General features: G+C 43.1%; 1 protein-coding gene and 1 long non-coding RNA gene across 2 annotated transcripts in view; one reads left to right on the top strand and one right to left on the bottom strand.

Moving 5' to 3' along the window:
• Positions 1-16,996, top strand: part of POLR1A (RNA polymerase I subunit A) — a 111,319-nt gene extending 94,323 nt beyond the window's left edge. Inside the window, exons 37-39 of the transcript XR_015249075.1 lie at positions 3,313-3,490; positions 6,671-6,740; positions 16,092-16,996. The gene's annotated coding sequence lies outside the window, so the exon portion shown is untranslated. The remainder of the gene's footprint in view (positions 1-3,312; positions 3,491-6,670; positions 6,741-16,091) is intronic.
• Positions 572-18,505, bottom strand: LOC147582397 (uncharacterized). Its single transcript, XR_015249081.1, has 4 exons — positions 18,344-18,505; positions 12,525-12,648; positions 6,191-6,302; positions 572-745 (listed from the first exon to the last, which is right to left on the bottom strand). It is a non-coding gene; the product is annotated as an uncharacterized LOC147582397 (long non-coding RNA).
• Between the last annotated feature and the right edge of the window lie 1,734 nt (positions 18,506-20,239).

Raw genomic sequence — 20,239 nt, forward strand, 5'->3', positions numbered from 1 at the left:
CCCCTTCTCCTTCCCCTCCTCTCCTTCTTCTTCTCCTTCTCCTCCCCATTCCCCTCTTCTTCTTTCTTCTCCTTCTTGTTCACATATGTAACTTTTATACCTGGGGTGTGGGGAATCACATTCAACTGGTAAAAAATTGCGACGTTTATTTGTCCATTTATACAGCTGTGTGTTGTGAGGGAAGAAGGTGAGAGATGGTGATTGCCTGGTACAGAAAAGGACTGTGGGACCAGCGATAATAGACATCTCTGGCCATATGCAAATCCATCGTTACTAACACCCGAAAGAGCTATTTTTACTCTTAGCAACAGGGATAAATCTCACAGATGCAATATTGAAAAAGACACTAGACACAAAAGAGTACATCCTGTATGATTCCATTTATATGAAGTTCAAAAACAGGCAAAACTAATGTATGGTGACCAAAATCTGAATGGTGGTTGCCTCAGAGGAGGATTTTACCTGGGAGGAAGCAGAGGGAGCCTTCGGGGGTGATGGAAATATTCCATGCACTGATCTGAATGGTGCTAACCTGGAGGTTATTTATGTAAAAAATCACTAGGCCATACTCTTTTTTTAAAATATATTTTTAAAGAATATTTATTTATTTTGAGGGAGAGAGAGCACAAGGGAGGGGCAGAGACGGGGGCGGGGGGTAGAGAGAGAATCCCAAACAGGCTCTGCACTGTCAGCTTGGAGACCAATGTGGGGCTCAAACCCACAAACTGCAACATCATGACCTGAGCTGAAATCAAGAGTCAGAAGCTTAATCTACTGAGCCACCAGGCGCCCTAGGCCATACTCTTAAGATGTGTGCTCTTTATCATATATGTTACACTTTTGTTATTCTCTTTGTTTTTAAGGAAGAGAAAAAGCACTTCAGTAGGGGATCTAGGCCAATAAAGGCATTGGCTCTAATGATAGAACTTTATGTTTTTCTAGAAAGCCAGGGGAGCCTTGAAGACACCTGTTAGGCGGTGGGTTTCCCCTTGTCAGCTCTCTAAATTCTGCCTCTGATTCTCCCAGTTCCCAGACCACTAATATCCTGCCCTCATGCTAGGGACTAATTTTAGAAATTATTCTTCAAGAAGAACTTCCTTTTGGCTCAGCATGACTCCTATCTCATGCTTACAGAAGGGGGTCCTGGCTGAGCGCACAGCTACTTGGGGTCTTGTGCAGGGCTGGACCTTCTTACTCTTTTTTTTTTTTTTTTAATTTTTTTTTTCAACGTTTATTTATTTTTGGGACAGAGAGAGACAGAGCATGAACGGGGGAGGGTCAGAGAGAGAGGGAGACACAGAATCGGAAACAGGCTCCAGGCTCTGAGCCATCAGCCCAGAGCCTGACGCGGGGCTCGAACTCACGGACCGCGAGATCGTGACCTGGCTGAAGTCGGACGCTTAACCGACTGCGCCACCCAGGCGCCCCTGGACCTTCTTACTCTTAAAGACTCTGGCCTAACAGTGCATCAGAAACGTTAAGCACAGCCCTCAGTGGCTGTTATATATTTATGTATATATGCAAACACATAGATACATACTCACGTATATTCGTGCATATATATTTTTATTACAAAATATTTTTAGATGATTTTAACAATTTTGCTTTTAATCAGGTCTTTTTTTTTTTTTTAAGTAATCTGTATACCCAGCATGGGGCTTAAACTCACGACCCCAAGATCAAGAGTTGCATCTCTATCGACTGAGCCAGCCAGGCCCCCCTTTGATAATATCGCTTTTCAAAATAAGGATATGAGGAACACATGTTATTTCTTAGCAGTCTCCATGCTTTCCTCAAGAATTATTGCAAATGGGCAAATGTTACTTCCAATTCATTTTTCAAATGTAATGAAATTATTATAAATACTAAATTTACCAATTAATGAAGTTGACATAATGGGTCGCTTTGAAGGCATTTAATTAAACATGTATTCATTTTCATTATGCAGTTTTTCTTTGCATACTTTGCAGTAAATGAATTTCTTCCCTAGAACTCAGACTTTTCCTCTGAGGTTAGTGTTCAGTTGATAATAAATTATTTCTCCCTGGGGAATCACCTTCTGGGCCAAGTGGGTGGGCCTGGCCAGGACGGTGGGGATCCCCAACGGCTCTGCTGTGCAAGACAAGTTGTGGGTTGAGAGTGGTGAGCACAGGACGGTCTCAGAAAAGAGTCAGACATTTCCCAAGAGTTGGTGAATGTCATCCCTTCTGGCCTGTGGTGATGGGGAGAAAGTCAAGTTCAGCAGATCTTAGGAATCATGGTGCTCTATTGAGTCTGACTGTAAATACACGTCTGATGAGTCATGATTGCACGTGGCAGATCTTGATGAACTGATGTGAAAAGATGTCTAAGGCAGAGTCAAGTGAAAGAGGAACTTTTAGACAGCACAAAAAGTAATAGCATCCTGCATTGTGTGTGTGTGTGGGGGGGGGGTGTGGGTGTGTGTGTGTACACACAAGCACAGACAAAATCTGGAGGAGTGTACCAAGGACTAGAAACACTGATTATATACAGAAAGCATAACTGTAGGGGAACTCTCACTTTCTAAGTCACCCATATCTGTAATGCTTGAGTTTTTTCAGTGAGCATGTACACCCTCATATAAATCCTCAATTTACGTGATGGGTAAGTCCTGAAGTGTGTCAGCTCATTCAAAATACTTACCTCAAAACTTCAAAATAAAGTGGCTCATAAATAACGAAAGAAAACACTGGTGATAGGTTCCAGTAGTTAGAAATGTATCATGCCATGAACCTTCTTTTTTGTCATTCATTAAATATCAACAGCTGGGTCACCTGAGTGGTTCAGCCGGTTGGGCGTCTGAATCTTGGTTTCGGCTCAGGTCACGATCTCATGGTTTGTGGGTTCGAGCTCTACATTGGGCTCTGCGCCGGCAGTAAGGAGCTTGCTTGGGATTCTGTCTCTCTCCCTCTCTCTCTGCCCCTCCTTCTCTCTCTCTCAAAATAAATAACTAAAAACTTAAAAAAATATATTGATTGTGAACAACCCGTATAAATGTATATGAATGGTTATTTGAGAAACAAAGGCCACCTGACAAACACACCAGTGAGACTCCAGGTGGTGGTTTTGGCCTATAACCATCAAATCTGAGTTTCTCCTTTTCCTCCATTTTAGTGAAACTTGCTTCCAACATGTTTGTCATGGGTAACATTACAGTCTTTGACCTTTTCAAAATTGTGTCGCTCTGTTGTTTAATAAGGTGAAATGTGATGGAAAGATGAAACTGGAAACCATTTCTCTAAGGGGCTGGCTACTTTTTGATGAAAAACCTGTGGTCGCTTGTTCATCCAGGACCCTTCAAGAGTATCAGCTAGTCTCTTCGAGTCATGATCTCCCTACAAGGTGAACCATTGGGGAAATACATGTCACAAAGTGTCATCTCAGACCACCTGCAGGACACAGCCTCCAGGCTAACTGGGAGCCACGCTGGATGGGAGGACACTTTGCATCCTGCTGTGAGCATCACCCGGTGAGTTTCTGAACTTGGTGGTCAGGGAGAGGCCCTGAAAAAGAGGGTCAGGCAGTTTATCCCAAAATAAGCTCTGTATATTTTAAAGGAATTGATTTCTTTAGCAGTTTTCTTCTGAAATGTGTAGAAATGAATCCTGAATGAGTCGATTAATCAGAAAAAGTCCTACAAATGAAATTTGCAAAAGAGAGTCTCAGGTTCCAGGTGTCCCAGGTTTTCATTGGTCGATTTGCTTATTCATTCAGTCAGCATTGGCTGCCCCCCTCAAGGAGGGGTGAGGGGAGGCCAAGGAGCAAGTAGCGGGATATGTAGACAAGCTATAGGTGACTGTAACGAACTCACAGTCTGGTGTGGTATTTCTCAAATTCTGAGGAATGTCTTCTTTTTTGCCATATCTGAGTACCATTTGTGCGATTGTTCACTTAACATTTTTCTTTAGGGGCTCCTGGGTGGCTCAGTTGGTTAAGTGTCCAGTTTAGGCTCAGATCATGATCTCACAGTTCGTGGATTTGAGCCCCGCATCGGGCTCTGTGCTGACAGCTCGGAGCCTGGAGCCTGTTTCAGATTCTATGCCTTCCTCTCTCTCTGCCCCTCCCCCATTTGTGCACATGTGCTCTCTCTCTCTCTCTCTCTCTCTCTCTCAAAAATAAATATTTTAAAATATTTTTTTTTCTTTAGAGCAACTGATTTTTTTCCTTCCATAAGTTTGTTTCTAAGAGAGTCTATGTATCTATTATGGACTGAGTGCGTGTGTCCCTCCAAAATTCCTAGGTTGAAACCTGACCCCCAAGTGATGGTATGAGGAGGTGGGGCCTTTGGGAGGTGATCAGGTCATGAGAGTGGACCTCTCATGAATGGGATTAGTGCTCCCATAAAAGGGATTCCCAGGGAGCTCTCTTCTCTCTTTTCACCCCAAGAGCATACCATGAGGGGCACCTGGGTGGCTCAGTCAGTTAAGTGTCCAAATTTGGCTCAGGTCATGATCTCATGGGTTCATGGGTTGAAGCCCTGCATCGGGCTCTGTGCTGACAGTGCAGAGCCTGGAGCCTGCTTCGGATTCTGTGTCTCCCTTTCTCTGTCCCTCCCCTGCTAATGCTCTCTCTCTCTCTCTCTCTCTCTCTCAAAAATACATAAACATTAAAAAAAAAAAGAGAGCATACAATGAGAAGTGGGCAGTCTGCACCCAGGAAGTGGTTTCTCACCACAGTCTGGCCATGCCGGCACCTTGACCTCAGACTTCTAGCCTCCAGAACTGTGAGAGATAAATTTATGTTGTTAATAAGCCATCCAGTTTACAATGTTTTGTTATAACAGCTCAAACTAAGACGGTATCGCTGTGAAATTATAGATTGTGATAGTCATGATTTTTTTCTAATACACATTAAAATAAACTATTAAAATGTTTTAAAGGCCCATCCACCTGTCACCTCAAGACATCTCGTATACCAACAGGGCTGTATCCTTGGGCATGAGATCAGTGCAGTCCCATTGGCCTTGTGGGCTTCATTCTCTGTGTACATTGTCTTGATTTGTTTTTTTTTTTTTTTAAGTTTATTTTCATTTAGTTTTGTTTTTTGTTTTTTAATTTTTTAAATTAAGTTTATTTATCTATTTTGAGAGACACAGAGAGAGCACAAGCAGGAAAGGGGCAGAGAGAGGGAGAGACAGAATCCCAAGCAGACTGCACCATCAGCGCAGAGCCCCATGTGGGACTCGAACTCACAAACTGTGAGATCATGATCCGGGCCGAGATCAAGAGTCAGACGCTTTACCCACTGCACCACCCAGGCGTCCCTGTTTTGTTTTGTTTTGTTTTAATGTTTTCATTTATTTTGGAAAGAGAGAGCACGTGTGAGCTGGGGAGGGGCAGAGAGAGAGTGAGAGAGAAAATCCCAAGCAGGCTCTGCCCTGTCAGCACGAAGCGTGAGGCAGGGCTTGAATTCACAAAACATGAGATCATGACCTGAACCAAAATCAACAGTTGGGAGCTTAACTGACTGAGTCACCCAGGTGCCCCTGTTGTTATTTTTCGATTCCACAGATAAATGAGATCATACGGTATTTGTCTTTCTCTGACTTATTTATCTTAGCATAATGGCCTCCAGACCCATCCATGTTGTCACAAATGGCAAGAATTCTTTCTTTTTTATAGCTGGATGATATTCTATTGTGTATATATATACACCACACGTTCTTGATCCTTTCATCCATTGATGAATACTTAGCTTCTTTCCATATTTTGGCTGTTGTAAATAATGCTGTAATGAACGTGGTGGTGCATGAGGTTTTTAATCAATTTATCTTCGAATCTGTATTATGTAAGTAAAGGCCAATAAGACAATGAAGCATGTGCTGGTAGCCAGGGGCCTCGGTCCATGCACTATCCTATCTTCTGCCATCTCTTTGGGATGTGGCCTTAGCTGCCCCGTCCCCTCACTCCTAGTGTCCTAGTCTCTCCCAGTTTCCCCTCCCTGCCCGTGTCCAGCAGGCACCGCCATTCCCTGCCCTGGCTGGAGGAGTCTGGGCATGTGGGCCCTGCTGTCTCTCGTGATAAGGCATGATGGCAGCTGTCTCTGTGCTGGGCTGGCAATGTGGCCCATTCAGCAGAGACAAACCTCTTGCCCTGCCCTGCTCCAGGTACCTAGAGCATCCCAGTGTGCAGCTTGCAATCCCCTCAGGAAGCAGAGATGCCCGACTCACCATGCCAGTCCAGCAGCCAATGATGTGTCAGCGCTGAGTTGTGGAGGGCAAAGGGTGGCCTGGTGCCTTTGAGGGTCTGCCATCACATCCCCTTGCCTGAGGGAGCACAACACTAAATAGAAACAAAAAAACAATACCATGACAGGTCAAGAGAGAGATTTCGGAAGAAAGGAAAAAGCTTTATATTTTCATACATTTAATGGCAGCTTTTCTTTTTTTTTACCTTTTAAATTTTTATTTATTTTTGACAGAGAGAGACTGCGTGAGCTGGGGAGGGGCAGAGAGAGAGAGAGAGAGACAGAGTATCTGAAGTGGGCTCTGTGCTGAGAGCTGAGGGCCTCATGTGGGGTTCAAATTCACGAACCATGAGATCATAACCTGAGCCAAAACCAAGAGTCAGATGATTAACTGAATGAACCACCCAAGGGCCCCAACTTTTCTTCTTTTTTGAACAAGGGGCCTTGTATTTTTGTTTTGTAGTGAGCACACAAATTATGTAGCCGACCCTGACCCGAAGCAGCACCTGAGAAGTGTCACTGGGACCAGGCAGGTACAGTTTCTAGGAGGCACTGGAAGATGTCACATGGTGGCCCAGTGCTCCATATGCCTGCTGCATTGGGCCTGGGAATCGGATGGAATTTAGATCTGTGGGGCTGGGGAGAGGCACACCTTGAGGAAAGGAGCTGAGGTGGGAACTTAGGGTCTGCCCAGGGACTGCAAAGGCATGGAGCACGGGTGGGGGACCAGGAACACTGGGAGATGGCCCAGGAAGTGGGCAAGTTGAGGGCAACTGACACAGAAACTGATCATGGTCTGCGGCCCACAGGAAGACTGATTGCTCCTGACTAGGGAAACAACAGCTGTGAGGGACAGTGGTGGTGGTGTGGTGAGAGGTCTAGGAAAGGGGTTAGGTTGGGCCTCTTGTGGTGATCATACAAGTAACAAGAGACACTTTCCTTTATGAACCTTACGAGACCAGGGACTGACTGCAAGATGTAATTCTAGGAGGAAAGAGTCAGACTAAAGGCAGGGCAGGCTGTGGGAAGAGGCCTGAGCAGGACAGAGACCAGACGTGTGTTATCCAGGACAAGAAAGAAGGATCCATGGTAGTCATCTCCAAACTATTCGGATTATATACCCATGAGATATTTTTGAGCACACACCCTAATATTTGTACCTTTATTTACGCATAAATCATGTACTTACACAATTCTATTATGGCTGTTCTAGAACAAAAGCAAAACCAGAACTTTTAAAAGGGTAACTAAAAATGAGGATAAAAGAAAGTTGTAATAACTTCTTCCTACCCTCCCAGTGGGCTGCCATCTTGTGATGTTACAGATCTGGAACTTAATCTTATGCCCAGACAGGGGCCGAGCTTCTGGGAAGTTTGTGCTTTCTATGTGTGTGGAGGCAGCTGTGGGGCAAGTTGGGAATGGGGGTAGCAAATGCTGACTTGTGTGTCAGGGGAGTATATGGGAGGGGAGCCTCAGGGGATCCTCACAACACCCCATGGGCAGGAGCTGTTACTTCTAGGTTATTATGAGAATGCTGAGAAGTCCTGTAACTCATCTGAGGTCACAGCTTGTGCCAGGATTTGGACCCACGTTTGGCTGACTCCAGAGCCTATATCTGTCCCACTGGGCCACACTGCCTCTCTAGTTAACTTTGGGTCTGGCCTGCTTTTCTGGAGGAGCAAGCTGTTGGGGTTGAGCTCCATTGTCAGAGCAGGGCTAGTCATCCCAGAATGGGGCACTGGGGCAGACTCTGTCAGCACCCTGTTCACAAGGGCCAAGGGCATCTGCCTGCAGTGTGACCTCCACCTCAGGGCTTCATCCTTGGGTGTACTGGAAGCTGAAGGGAGAACAAATTCTCCCCTCAGGTCGGACTACTCTGAGATGTGTTCTCCACCTTCTCCCAGAGGTGCCGCACCTGAGCCTCAGGTACTCTTAGAGGTGACCTACTTATCAAGATATTCTGCTTTGGCTTTCTTCCCTTCCCTTTTCTATCCTTTCTCTGTCTCACTCCCCACTCCTGGGATCACTTCTTGAATAAAGTGCCTGCCCACAGATCCTTGTCTCTGGGGAACCCAGTCTAAGCAGGCCCACTGGGGAGAGGAATCTTGTCTCTGGCCATGTGACTCTGTGGCCCTCACATCCTGCTCCCTCTGCCTAGGCCTTGGCACACATTGCCAAACAGTCATGGCATTCTTCACTATAAGCCAAGAGTTCTCCACAGGGCACCTCAGGCAACTGTTAGCAATCATTTAGAGTTGACAAGTTGGTTGAAATCTATTTTACTTTAATTTTAGAAAGTTTGCTCAGGTTGCTTTATGGAGAACAGATATCAAGGATGAGGGCAGAGGCAGAGAGACCAGTTAGGGGGCTACTGGAATAATCCAGGTGAGAGATGATAGTGGCTTGGTCCATATTAGCAGCAGTGGTAAGAAACACAGGGTTCTGGATGTATTTTGGGTTTTTTGTTTTTGTTTTTACTTCTTTAAAAAGTGTTTTATTAATTTATTTTTGAGATTGAGAGAGAGAGAGAGAGAGAGAGAGAGAGAGAGAGAGGAGCGCATGCACAAGCAGAGGAGGGGCAGAGAGAGAGAGGGGAAGACACAGAATCCGAGGCAGGCTCCAGGCTCCAAGCTGTCAGCACAGTGGCTGACATGGGGCATGAACCCATGAACCATGAGATCATGACCTGAGCTGAAGTTGGTCGCTCAACCGACTGAGCCACCCTGGATATATTTTGAATGTAAGCCAACATGATCTATCAATTGATTGTATACAGGACATTAGAGGAAGGAAGGAATCAAAGATGACACCCAGGTTATTTTGCCTGAACAGTTGAAGAAGTTGTCCTTTTCTGAGATGACGATCAGGAGGAACACAACGAAGGGATAGAAGTTGTTAAGTTTAGGATGCCCGTTAGACATCCAGGTAGAAAGGTCATATTGTAAGTTAAAGATAGAAATTTGGAGTTCAGGTTCAAGATCTGGGCTGAAGATCTAACTTTGGGAGTCATTCAGTCCTAGCAACTGGGTGAGGTCAGTAAAGAGTGATAGAAGAAAGGTGCAAAGCCTAAACCTTGGGAAACTCCCAATGATCAATGTCAGAGGGATGTGAGAAGGGAGGCCAGTGAGGTAGGAGGAGATCCAAGGGGAGTGCATATCCAAACCAGGAATGTGTCAGGAAGACAGAGTGTTCTGCTCCATCAAAGATGCTACTGATGAGTTTAGTAAGATGAGGTTTGAGACTTGCCCATTAGATTTGGCAACCAGAGGACCTCAGGAGTCTTGACACAAGCTATTTCAGTGGAGAGAGGTCACAGAAGTCAATGGGAGGGAGTTGCAGTGAGAAAGGGAAGAAAGGAATTATGACAGTAGCTGGACAGCTTTTAACGAGTTCTAAGGGGCAGCAGAGAAGTGGAGTGAGGTCAGAAGCTGGATGAGAGATAAAGGAAGAGACATTTGTTGTTTGCTTCTCCATCCTGTTATTGGTTAGGCCTTACAGGTGAGCCATGGATGAAGTTCTCTCAGGCAAATGCAATGGAGGGAGTTGGGGTGTATGCAACTGTAAACTATAACAGTGTAAACTGTGAAATATAAGCTGGGAAAGGATGGAAATGAGGCACTTAAGGGGCTAATTATTAGTGAAAACATGGTTGGAGCAGAGATTGCATATCTCAATTGGAAGACGAATTATTGGAGTCTGTGTAAGAGAAGGAGTGAGCTGGAGAAACAGGGCATAGTGGCTGCAGCATGGGTTACTAGAAACTGAGACACTGGAGGGCTCTCTAGTCAGTGGTAGTAATGGGTTCTAGGGTATGTCTGTGGAAGTGAGTGGTTGAGGTGGAGGTGACAAGGTCACTGGTTTCCATGTGTAGGTCGTAGAATTGGAGGCTGGGTGCTACACACTACATGTTTGTGTCCCCTCCAAATCCGTATGTTGAATCCTACTCCCTGATGTGATGGTCTTTGGAAGTGGGGCCTTTGGGAGGCAATCAGATGACAGTGAGGCACCCATGAATGGGATCAGTGCCCTTATGAAAGAAACTCCAGAGAGACTCTTGCCCTCTCTGCCATGCAAGGACACGGTGAGAAGAAAGCAGTGTATGAACCAGGAAGTAGGTCATTACTAGACACCCAGTCTGCCTTGATCTTGGACCTCCCAGCCTCTAGAACTGTGAGAAATAAATTTCTGTTGTTTATAAACTGCCCAGTCTCTGGTAATCTGTTATAGCAATCCAAGTGGACTGACACTGGGACTTGGGGAGGATCTTCTATGTGGATATTGAAATCACCGTGAGATAAAGCTGGAGATAAAACAGTGCTGGAGAGCATGAGCGTGAATCAAAGTCCTTAAAAGGAACAAAAGGAAGTGCCCAATGGTCAGCAGGTGCAACAAGGAGGGCATCCATGGATAGTTTGAGGAGATTCCAAGGGAGAGTAAGCCAGCCGACTGGTGTTTTAGGAGGGAAGGAGGGAGAATGGTTTGGAAGCAGCAATGCAGAGCAAATGCGATCCTGACCCTCCCCAGGGCCTGAGTATGAGCTAGGAAGAAGGCAGCCTCGCTTCAGAGGCTGCAGGGGAAGTAACCCCTCTAATTTAGCTTCCCATGTCATTGTCACTTCACCTAAGAGGTTCAAGATACAATACTTTCTGAACCCACCTGTGATGCTGACCTTGGAAATTTTACCCCAAACCACAATTACCCATCCACAAAATACTGGGCCAGTCTTTCTCCTCCATTTACCCAGTAGGTATATATTTGTCATCTCCAGAGCTTGTGTTTTAAACTGACCTTTAAAGTCCTTGTTTACAAAAACATGCAATTCTTTTCGTTGTGAGGTCATATCCCTAGGGAGATTTACTAACTCTGTGTTTAAATTTCTTTGCCTATTTTTTCCACCAGTGTCATCAGGTGACCTTTATAAACATACAAGTTAGCACTGATTGATGTCAATTCAGGCTAAGGCATCTTCCCCAGACAGCTGCCATTACTTAAGAAGAGGAAGGAAGGAAGGAAGGAAGGAAGGAAGGAAGGAAGGAAGGAAGGAAGGAAGGAAAGAAGAAGAAGGGAGGGAGGGTGGAAGGAAGGAAAGGAAGGAAGGAAGAAAAGGAGAAAGAAAGAAGAAAGAAAGAAAGAGAAAGAAAGAAAGAAAGAAAGAAAGAAAGAAAGAAAGAAAGAAAGGAAGGAAGGGTGGGAGGGAGGGACAAAGGAAGGGATGGGGAGGAAAGAAGGAAACAAGCATGCAAATGAGAAGGCTAAGAATTCCAGTATAAGAATACTTGGAATTAATCTTTTATGAAGGATAATTTTCCTGCCCCCCTCCCTGCACCTTGTATTCCACCATCTCTGGTGCTCATCTTTATAGCCCCAGCATCTGGAACAGTGCCAGTCATCACTGGTGGAATGAATGTGCTGGTGGCTGTTGTTGCTGACCCCCAGCAAAGATTCCTCCGGCCCTTAGGACTTTGGGCATCTGGTCCTCAGAGAAACATCAGCCCCCATATCCAGCCCATGCTCTGTCTCTGCTCAGCTACAGAACTCTACCTTGCTTCTTTTCTCCTGCAACCTGTGTGTTCAGAAACTCCTTGGCAATTATGAAGTGCAACTCTATTGCTGATCTATTACATAACTTAATCTAGTGCCAACCACACCCTGGCACTGGACCCTGCTGGGCAAGGGGCCAGGTTGGGAGGGGTTTTCCCTGCCAGGGCTCAAGTCTGGTTAAGAGGTGAGATATTCACTGCCGGATGCACAAGCTCCAAAAGCGATTTTTCAGCTGCATTTAGGACTGCAGGTAGTTTCTGCCTCCGGTTGTGGAGGTTGGAGGCCATCTGAACTAGGAATGATAAGAAGCAGGAGATGTAATAACAAGGTGTAAATAAAACAGAGATGAGGGCAGTGAGGGGAGCTGGGTCTGGCCAGGAGTATGTGTTGTCAGAAGCCTCTCCAAGCCTCTTTCCCACCCCTAAGCCCACCTCCCTCCAGCAAGCCATTGTCTGGACTAGACTTGGCTTTGAGAGTTCTACCGGTGTACATTTTGATAATACATGATGAGTGTTTAGACTACAGCATATGGAGGTGGTTGTTGTTGAGGAAATGGGTGGTTGATTTTGCAGCTTCCTGTGGGGTCAGAGAGCTTTATTTGGTTCCTCCAAGCACAGTCTCAGCCAGGGTGGCTCACGGCTATGGTTGGAGATAAACCCTCACAAACCATCCCTCTGGCTTTTGAGTGTATGACAGAATCCTCATAAATGACTCAATCCTTATGAGCTCCAGTGAAATGAAAAGGAAAAACTCCCAGGGCGAGACTCTGCAAGCACCTTTGAGGAGGTCCTAGATGAGACATCAGTCAGTGACAGCGTGGAGAGGTAAATGTTCTTCTGCCTTTGTGCTCCATTTCCTGGGGCCTGGGAACTATGGAGACCTTTGCAATGCAGCTCAAGGCTAGGAAAGAGACAAGCATAATGTTAGCACAAAAAAGACAAAGCAGAGGGGCGCCTGGGTGACGCAGTCGGTTAAGCGTCCGACTTCAGCCAGGTCACGATCTCGCGGTCCGTGAGTTGGAGCCCCGCGTCGGGCTCTGGGCTGATGGCTCAGAGCCTGGAGCCTGTTTCCGATTCTGTGTCTCCCTCTCTCTCTGACCCTCGCCCGTTCATGCTCTGTCTCTCTCTGTCCCAAAAATAAATAAACGTTGAAAAAAAAAAAAAAAAAGACAAAGCAGAATTGCTAGTAGGAGGTTTACTCTTCGTAGGTCGAACATTCCATGCTGTAGATGCGCCCCCCTGAACCTGATCGTTCACTCTCTCCACTAATCCTCATCTTATTGGTTCCTTAGAATAGGACTTCTCTACTTCCTAGAGCTTGCTGGAACAGATCCTAGGTCCCCACCTCCAGACACTGTTTCAGTAGCTCTGGGTAGGGGTGGGGGCAAAATCATCATTTCTGACAAGCTCCCAGATGATGCATATGATGGGGTTCAGGACATGCTACCCTGAACATGGCCCCCTGGCACCCTGAACATCTTAAGCTGAAGGAGTTTGAGAAAATGACAGATGAATGGCTGAATGGTCATTTTGCTGAGAACATATCTGCCAAGAGGATTATTAGAAAACAATATTTGTGTTTGATCCAGATCCGAAGACCTGAGGTTGGACATGCATGTCAATTTCCTTATTTGTAAAATATGGAAAAGACCACTCCCTTGGGGATTGTTGTGAGGATTACAGTCACAGCTAGTAAGTGTAGCACTGGAGTCAAAATCTGGTTTCACAGACTCACATAACGGCGCACTTACTAGTAACAGTAATAACACTGCTTCCAGTGGAATGAGCGCTTACTGGGTCCAGGCATTGTGCTAACTGCTCTAAAGACAATGTTCCATTTAAACCTCCAACACTCCAGAAGGAAGATACTATTATTCTTATGGTACCCATGAGGAAAGTCGAGCTAAGAGATGAAGTAACCTGCCCAAGCTCCTGGGTTGAACCCAGGCCTCCTCACAGCAAGGCTGCTACCACCTCATAAATCATGGGCCTCCTCCCATCAGTGCCTCTCAGGAAACCATCAGATTGGCTGGGCCCCAATACGGCTGGGAGCAAGGAGGCTTGGGGCATCTGCTACCACAGCCCTGTGTGGGCTTAAGCAAGTCAGTTCCCCTCTCTGCACTTCTTTTTTCTTTTCTTTTCTTTTCTTTTCTTTTCTTTTCTTTTCTTTTCTTTTCTTTCTTTTCTTTTCTTTTCTTTTCTTTTCTTCTTTTCTTTTCTCTCTCTCTCTCTTTCTTCCTTTCTTTCTCTCTTTCTTTCTTTTAATATAATTCATTGACAAATTGGGTAACATACAGTGTGTAAAATGTGCTCTTGGTTTTGGGGGTAGATTCCCGTGATTCGTCGCTTACATACAACACCCAGTGCTCATCCCAACAAGTGCCCTCCTCAGTGCCCATCACCCATTTTACCCTCTCCCCCAAATCCCCATCAACCCTCAGTTTGTTCTCTGTATTTAAGAGTCTCTTATGGTTTGCCTCCCTCCCTCTCTGTTTGTAACTATTTTTTCCCCTTCCTTTCCTCCATGGTCTTCTGTTAAGTTTCTCATATGAGTGAAAAGATAACTGTGAAGTGGTGACTAAGGCCCTTCCAGGGCTAACATATCAGAACTCTACTACTTTTCTATTAGAGCTTTGGCACCCAGTAAACTTCCAGAAGTTTCTCACACTGCCAGGGTTCCAGCAATAAACCAGATCCCAGGAGACTACTTAGACTCCTATAATCCTCTCAGGCTTAGAAAGGAAGAGACCCTACAGAATATCAACAGGGACGGCAGGGCCTCAAAAATAGGAGGGACCAGGTAAGCTGCTGGCTCAAACTAGGCAGGTACACAAGTCCCACCATGTCTTTTCCCTGGCTTTTGAAGAAGGAAAGATGAGCACAGTTAGTGCTCTAGATGAAAATATTTTAAAACTATTTCTTTATACACGAGATAATTTAAGACTGGGTCCAGATGTCTTGTACATGCAACACAAATGTCTTTTTTTTTTTTTTTAATTTTTTTTCAACGTTTATTTATTTTGGGGACAGAGACAGAGCATGAACAGGGGAGGGGCAGAGAGAGAGGGAGACACAGAATCAGAAACAGGCTCCAGGCTCCGAGCCATCAGCCCAGAGCCCGACGCGGGGCTCGAACTCCCGGACCGCGAGATCGTGACCTGGCTGAAGTCGGACTCCCAACCGACTGCGCCACCCAGGCACCCCCACAAATGTCTTAAAAGGCAGAACAGGTACATATATTTTATCAAGAACACTCAACATCTATATTCTACCATTAATACTTTATTATACTTTACTATGTGTCTATCCATATAGCCATTCATTTATCCATCTTATTTTTTATACATTTGAAAGTAAGTTTACAGACATCTGTATACTTCCCCTTAAATGTTCAAGCATGCATATTGTTAACTACAGTTCAATATTTAATACATTTACTTTGATGTAGAATTTACATATAATGAAATGCATAAATCTCAAGCATACGATAACTGATTTTTGGCAAATGCATTAAATTGTGTAATGTAACCCTCCCCATCAAGATACAGAACATTACTCTCACCTCAAAAAGTTCCCACATGCTCCTTCTCATCATAGATTAGTTTTTTTTCCCCCATCAAAGGGTAGTTTTGCCCAGAACAGTTTTTTTATTTTTTATTTATTTATTTTTCCAATTTTTAAAAATAAAGTTAATTAATTAATTAATTAATTAATTAAAATAATTTATTGTCAAGTTAGCTAACATACAGTGTATACAGTGTAGTCTTGGCTTCGGGAGTAGATTCGCATGATTCATCCCTTACACACAACACCCAGTGCTCATCTCAACAAGTGCCCTCCTGATGCCTATCTCCCATTTTCCCTGTCTCTCCCAACCCTCAACCCCCATCAACCCTCAATTTGTTCTGTGTATTTAAGAGTCTGTTATGGTTTGCCTCCCTTTCTGGTTGTAACTTATTTCCCCTTCTCTTCCCGCATGGTCTTCTGTTAAGTTTCTCAAATTCCACATATGAGTGAAAACATATGATATCTGTCTTTCTCTGACTGACTTATCTCACTTAGCATAATACCCTCCAGTTCCATCCACATTGTTGCAAATGGCAAGATTTCATTCTTTTTCATCGCTGAGTAGTATTCCATTATATATACATTACTACATCTTCTTTATCCATTCATCAGTTGATGGACATTTGGGCTCTTTCCATAATTTGGCTATTGTTGATAGAGCTGCTATAAATTTTGGGGTACATGTGCCCTATGAATCAGCATTCCTATATCCTTTGGATACATTCCTCATAGTGCTATTGCTGGGTCATAGGGTAATTCTATTTTTAATTTTTTTAGGAACCTCCACACTATTTTCCAGAGTGGCTGCACCCGTTTGCATTCCCACCAGCAGTGCAAGAGGGTTCTCGTTTCTCCATATCCTCGCCAACATCTGTTGTTTCCTGAGTTGTTCATTTTAGCCACTCTGACAGATGTGAGGTGGTAGGTATCTCCTTGTGGTTTTGATTTGTATTTCCCTGGTAATAAGTGCAGAACAGGCTTTTTATATTAGCTCTTTTGAGGTATATTTTATGGCAATAAAACTCACCAATTTAAAGTATACAATTGGGTGAATTTTGACAAATGTATACAGTTGTGTAACCACCACCACAATCATGATAAAACATATTTCTATCACCCCAAAATGTTCTTTATGCTTCTTTGGAACCAATCACCATTCCCCTACTTTTGGCCCCTGGAAAGCACAGATCTGCTTTCTATCATTATAGTTTTGCCTTCTCTAGAATGTCACATAAATATTATCATACAGTATGTAGCCTTTGCATTTAGTTTCTTACACTTAGCATCACACACTTTCAGATGTGTATGTTTCAGTCGTTCATTCTTTTTTTCTTTTATTGCTGAGTAGCATTCCATTGTATTGGTATACCACAATCTGCTTATCCACTCACCTACTGATGGACATTTGGGTTGTTTCCAGTTTCTAGAACTGAAATCCCAAATGCAACATAGGGGTGGCATGGAGTAAGATTTGGAGACTTGAAGGAAGCACTAATCTCTGTATTAATCCTTATCTTTTTTGGGGGGAAGACATATATCTACACCACAGATCAGCAAATGTATTCAATAAAGGGCCAATTGCAAATATTTTAGGCTTTGCCATTGTAGCTATAGACAATATGTAAGCAAAAAAATGTGGCTGTGTTCCAATAAAACTTCACTTAGGGATGCTGAAATTTGAATTATAGAAGTTCCATGTGTCACAAAATATTTTTCTTCTTTTGATTTTTTTTTCAGCTACTTAAAAACATAAAAATTATTCTTAGCCTGCAGGAGGTACAAAGGTGGATGGTGGGTTGGATTTGGCACACAGGCCACAGTTTGCAAACTTCTGATCTGAATTTATTCAAAATACTTTAGAAAATTATGTTTAAGTATGTCTTAAAAATTTAATGGTAACCACCAAAAAAGTAGAAATAAAATGTATAATTTCTAACCCACAATACAAAAAACAATGGAGGGGCGCCTGGGTGGTTCAGTCAGTTAAACGTCCCATTCGTGGTTTCAGCTCAGGTCATGATCTCATGGTTTGTGGGTTCGAGTCCCATTCTGGTCTCCATGCTGATGGTGCAGAACCTGCTCGGGATTCCCTCTCTCTCTCCTTCTCTCTCTGCCCCTCCCCTCCTCTCTCTCTCTCTCTCTCAAAATGAATAATAAAAAATTATTTAAAAATACAAATACAAATAAGGAAAAACAATAGAATACAGAAAAACTGATCAACTGAAGAAAAGATGGAAACGAAAAAGAGAAGAAAGTATGATAGAGAACATAAAAACAGCAGGACAAGGATAAGTCTGGTTTTATAAGTAATCAGAGTACCCACGAATAGGTTAAATTAGGCCATTACAAGACCTATATTTTCAGTTTAAGTTAATAAAAAGAAAAAAATTATGTTATATCTTATTTCCAAAAAGTATATCTAAAGAAAATTGTGCAGAAAGTTTGAAAACAAAGGTAGAGGGAAATAGACACCTCCTAAATAGGTATCATATGTTACATAATAGCTATAAAATCCAAAACAATAATTTAAAAAACATCACACCCATTAGGATGGCAACTATAAACAAAACACACAAAATAGAAACCAGCAAGTGTCAGCAAGGATGGGGAGAAATTGGAGCTCCTGTGCACTGTTAGTGGGAATGGAAAATGGTGTAGCCACTATGGAAAATAGGATGATGCTTTCTCAAAGAACTAAAAACAGAATTACCATATGATCTGGCAATTCCACCTCTAGGTACACACCCCAAAGAATTGAAAGCAGGGACTCAAGGAGATATTTGTACACCCATGTTCATAGCAGCATTATTCACGGCAATAGGAAATAGCTCAAAGGAAAGCAGCTCAAATGCCTATCAGCAGATGATAAGATAAACAACACAAGGTAGTCTGTACACACAGCGGAACGTGATTAAGCCTTGAAAAGAAGGAAATTCTGTCACCTGCAACAACACAGATGAAACTTGAGGACATTATGTGGGTGAAATAAACCAGTCACAAAAGGATGAATATTGTATGATTCCACTTACATGATGATCGTAGAATAATCGGGTTCACAGAGACAGAAAGTTGAGGGGCAATTGCTGGGGCGGGCAGGGAGGAAAGAAGAATGGCGAGTTGTTACTTAACGTGTAGAGTTTCAGTTTTACAGAGAAGAGCTCTGTGGGTGGAAGGCAGTGATGGTTGCACCACAGTGTGATGTACTTAAGGCCATAGAACTGTACACTTAAAAATGGTTAAAGTGGCAAACTTTATGTTATGTGCATTTTACCAAAATTAAAAAAAAATAAAATAGAAAGCATTACAGTAAACATGGATTAGTTCATACTGATAAAAGCTACAGTCCACTAAAAAGATATACAGTCGTTTGCTTCAGTGCAAGGCACAATAGAGTTCTGAAATGTACCTAATATGTATAAATAACATATTGTCCCCGGTGGAGCGAGGACTCATTTCTTCCAGGCACCCATGGCCCTTTTACAAATTAGTCATGTATCTGACCACAAAGGGAATCCCAGTAAATTCCAAAAAGCACACAAATCTGATTATTTTGTCACTCTGCAATAAAGTTAGAAATTAAGATGCAAAACAAAACACAAGAAGTAGCAAAATAAAAATCTTCTCACTGGAAAATTTAAAGCCTCTTTTAAAGTAACTCCTGTGTTAAAAAGGAAATTATAAAGTTGAAATAAGCCAAAATGAGACTTTGTTTTATTTTTTTAATTTTTTAATTAAAAAAAAATTTAAAAAATGTTTGTTTATTTTTGAGCCAGAGACAGAGCATGAGCAGAGAAGGGGTAGAGAGAGACGGGGAGATACAGAATCTGAAGCAGGCTCCAGGCTCTGAGCTGTTAGCACATAGCCCGACGCGGGGCTCGAACTCAGGAGCCGCGAGATCATGACCTGAGCGGAAGTCAGACACTTAACTGACTGAGCCGCCCAGGCGTCCTGGGACTTTGTTTTCAGGGACTACTGGGACCTGATCCAAGTGGAGTCAGGGGAAATTTATTAGAAACAAGAAGAATTCAGAATAAATGAAGGAAACATTAAAATCAAGAAGCTAGAATGAAAGATCAACAAAATAAATCCAAAGATATTAAATGGATGGAGTATAAAAGTTAGCAGAATTTAATGAGGTGGAATACTCACATACAAAAATAACCTTGATTAATAAAACACCATCTTGATCTTTGAAAGGACCATTACTATAGATAAACCTAATTACATGTTATAAATAAGATATATGAATAAAAATTTAAAGAATAATTAACATTTGAAATGAAAAAGGAAGGGTGCCTGGGTGGCTCAGTCGATTGAGTGTCTGACTCTTTGATTTCGGCTCAGGTCATGATCTCACAGTTGTGAGATCGAGCCCCATGTCAGGCTCAGTGCTGAGTGTGAAGCCTGCTTGGAATTCTCTCTCTCCCTCTCTCTCTCTGCCCCTCCCCCGCTCACACAGGCTCACAGTCTCTCTTTCTCTCTCTTTCTCAAAATAAATAAATAAACATGAAAAAAAATGAAGCAGGAAACACACCTATTGAGATTTTAAAGCATTCAAAAAATTACTAAAAAGAAATTAATGTTAATAGAAAAATTTTTTTAATCTAGGTTAAAATGCAGAATTTTCTAGGAAGATGCAAATTACCAAAATTTGTCTAAGAGGAGACAGAAAACCTGAATGGGCCAATAAACACGGAAGAAATTCAAACTGTTGTCAAAGTTCTTTCCCTTTAACAAAAAACCAAAACCAGGCTCAGATGGTTTTTGTTGGTGAATTACATCTGACTTTCAAGGATCTGATTGTGGACATGGTACATAAATCCTTCCAGAGTGTAGGAAACCTAAGTCTACAAGTTTAATTTTTTTTAATGTCTGTTACTTATTTTTGAGAGAGGGACAGAGAGAGACAGAGCGCAAGCAGGGGA

Source organism: Puma concolor, chromosome A3 (genome assembly GCF_028749965.1).
Source record: "Puma concolor isolate L17-30 chromosome A3, mPumCon1.1.hap2, whole genome shotgun sequence".
Classification (NCBI taxonomy): Eukaryota; Metazoa; Chordata; class Mammalia; order Carnivora; family Felidae; genus Puma; species Puma concolor.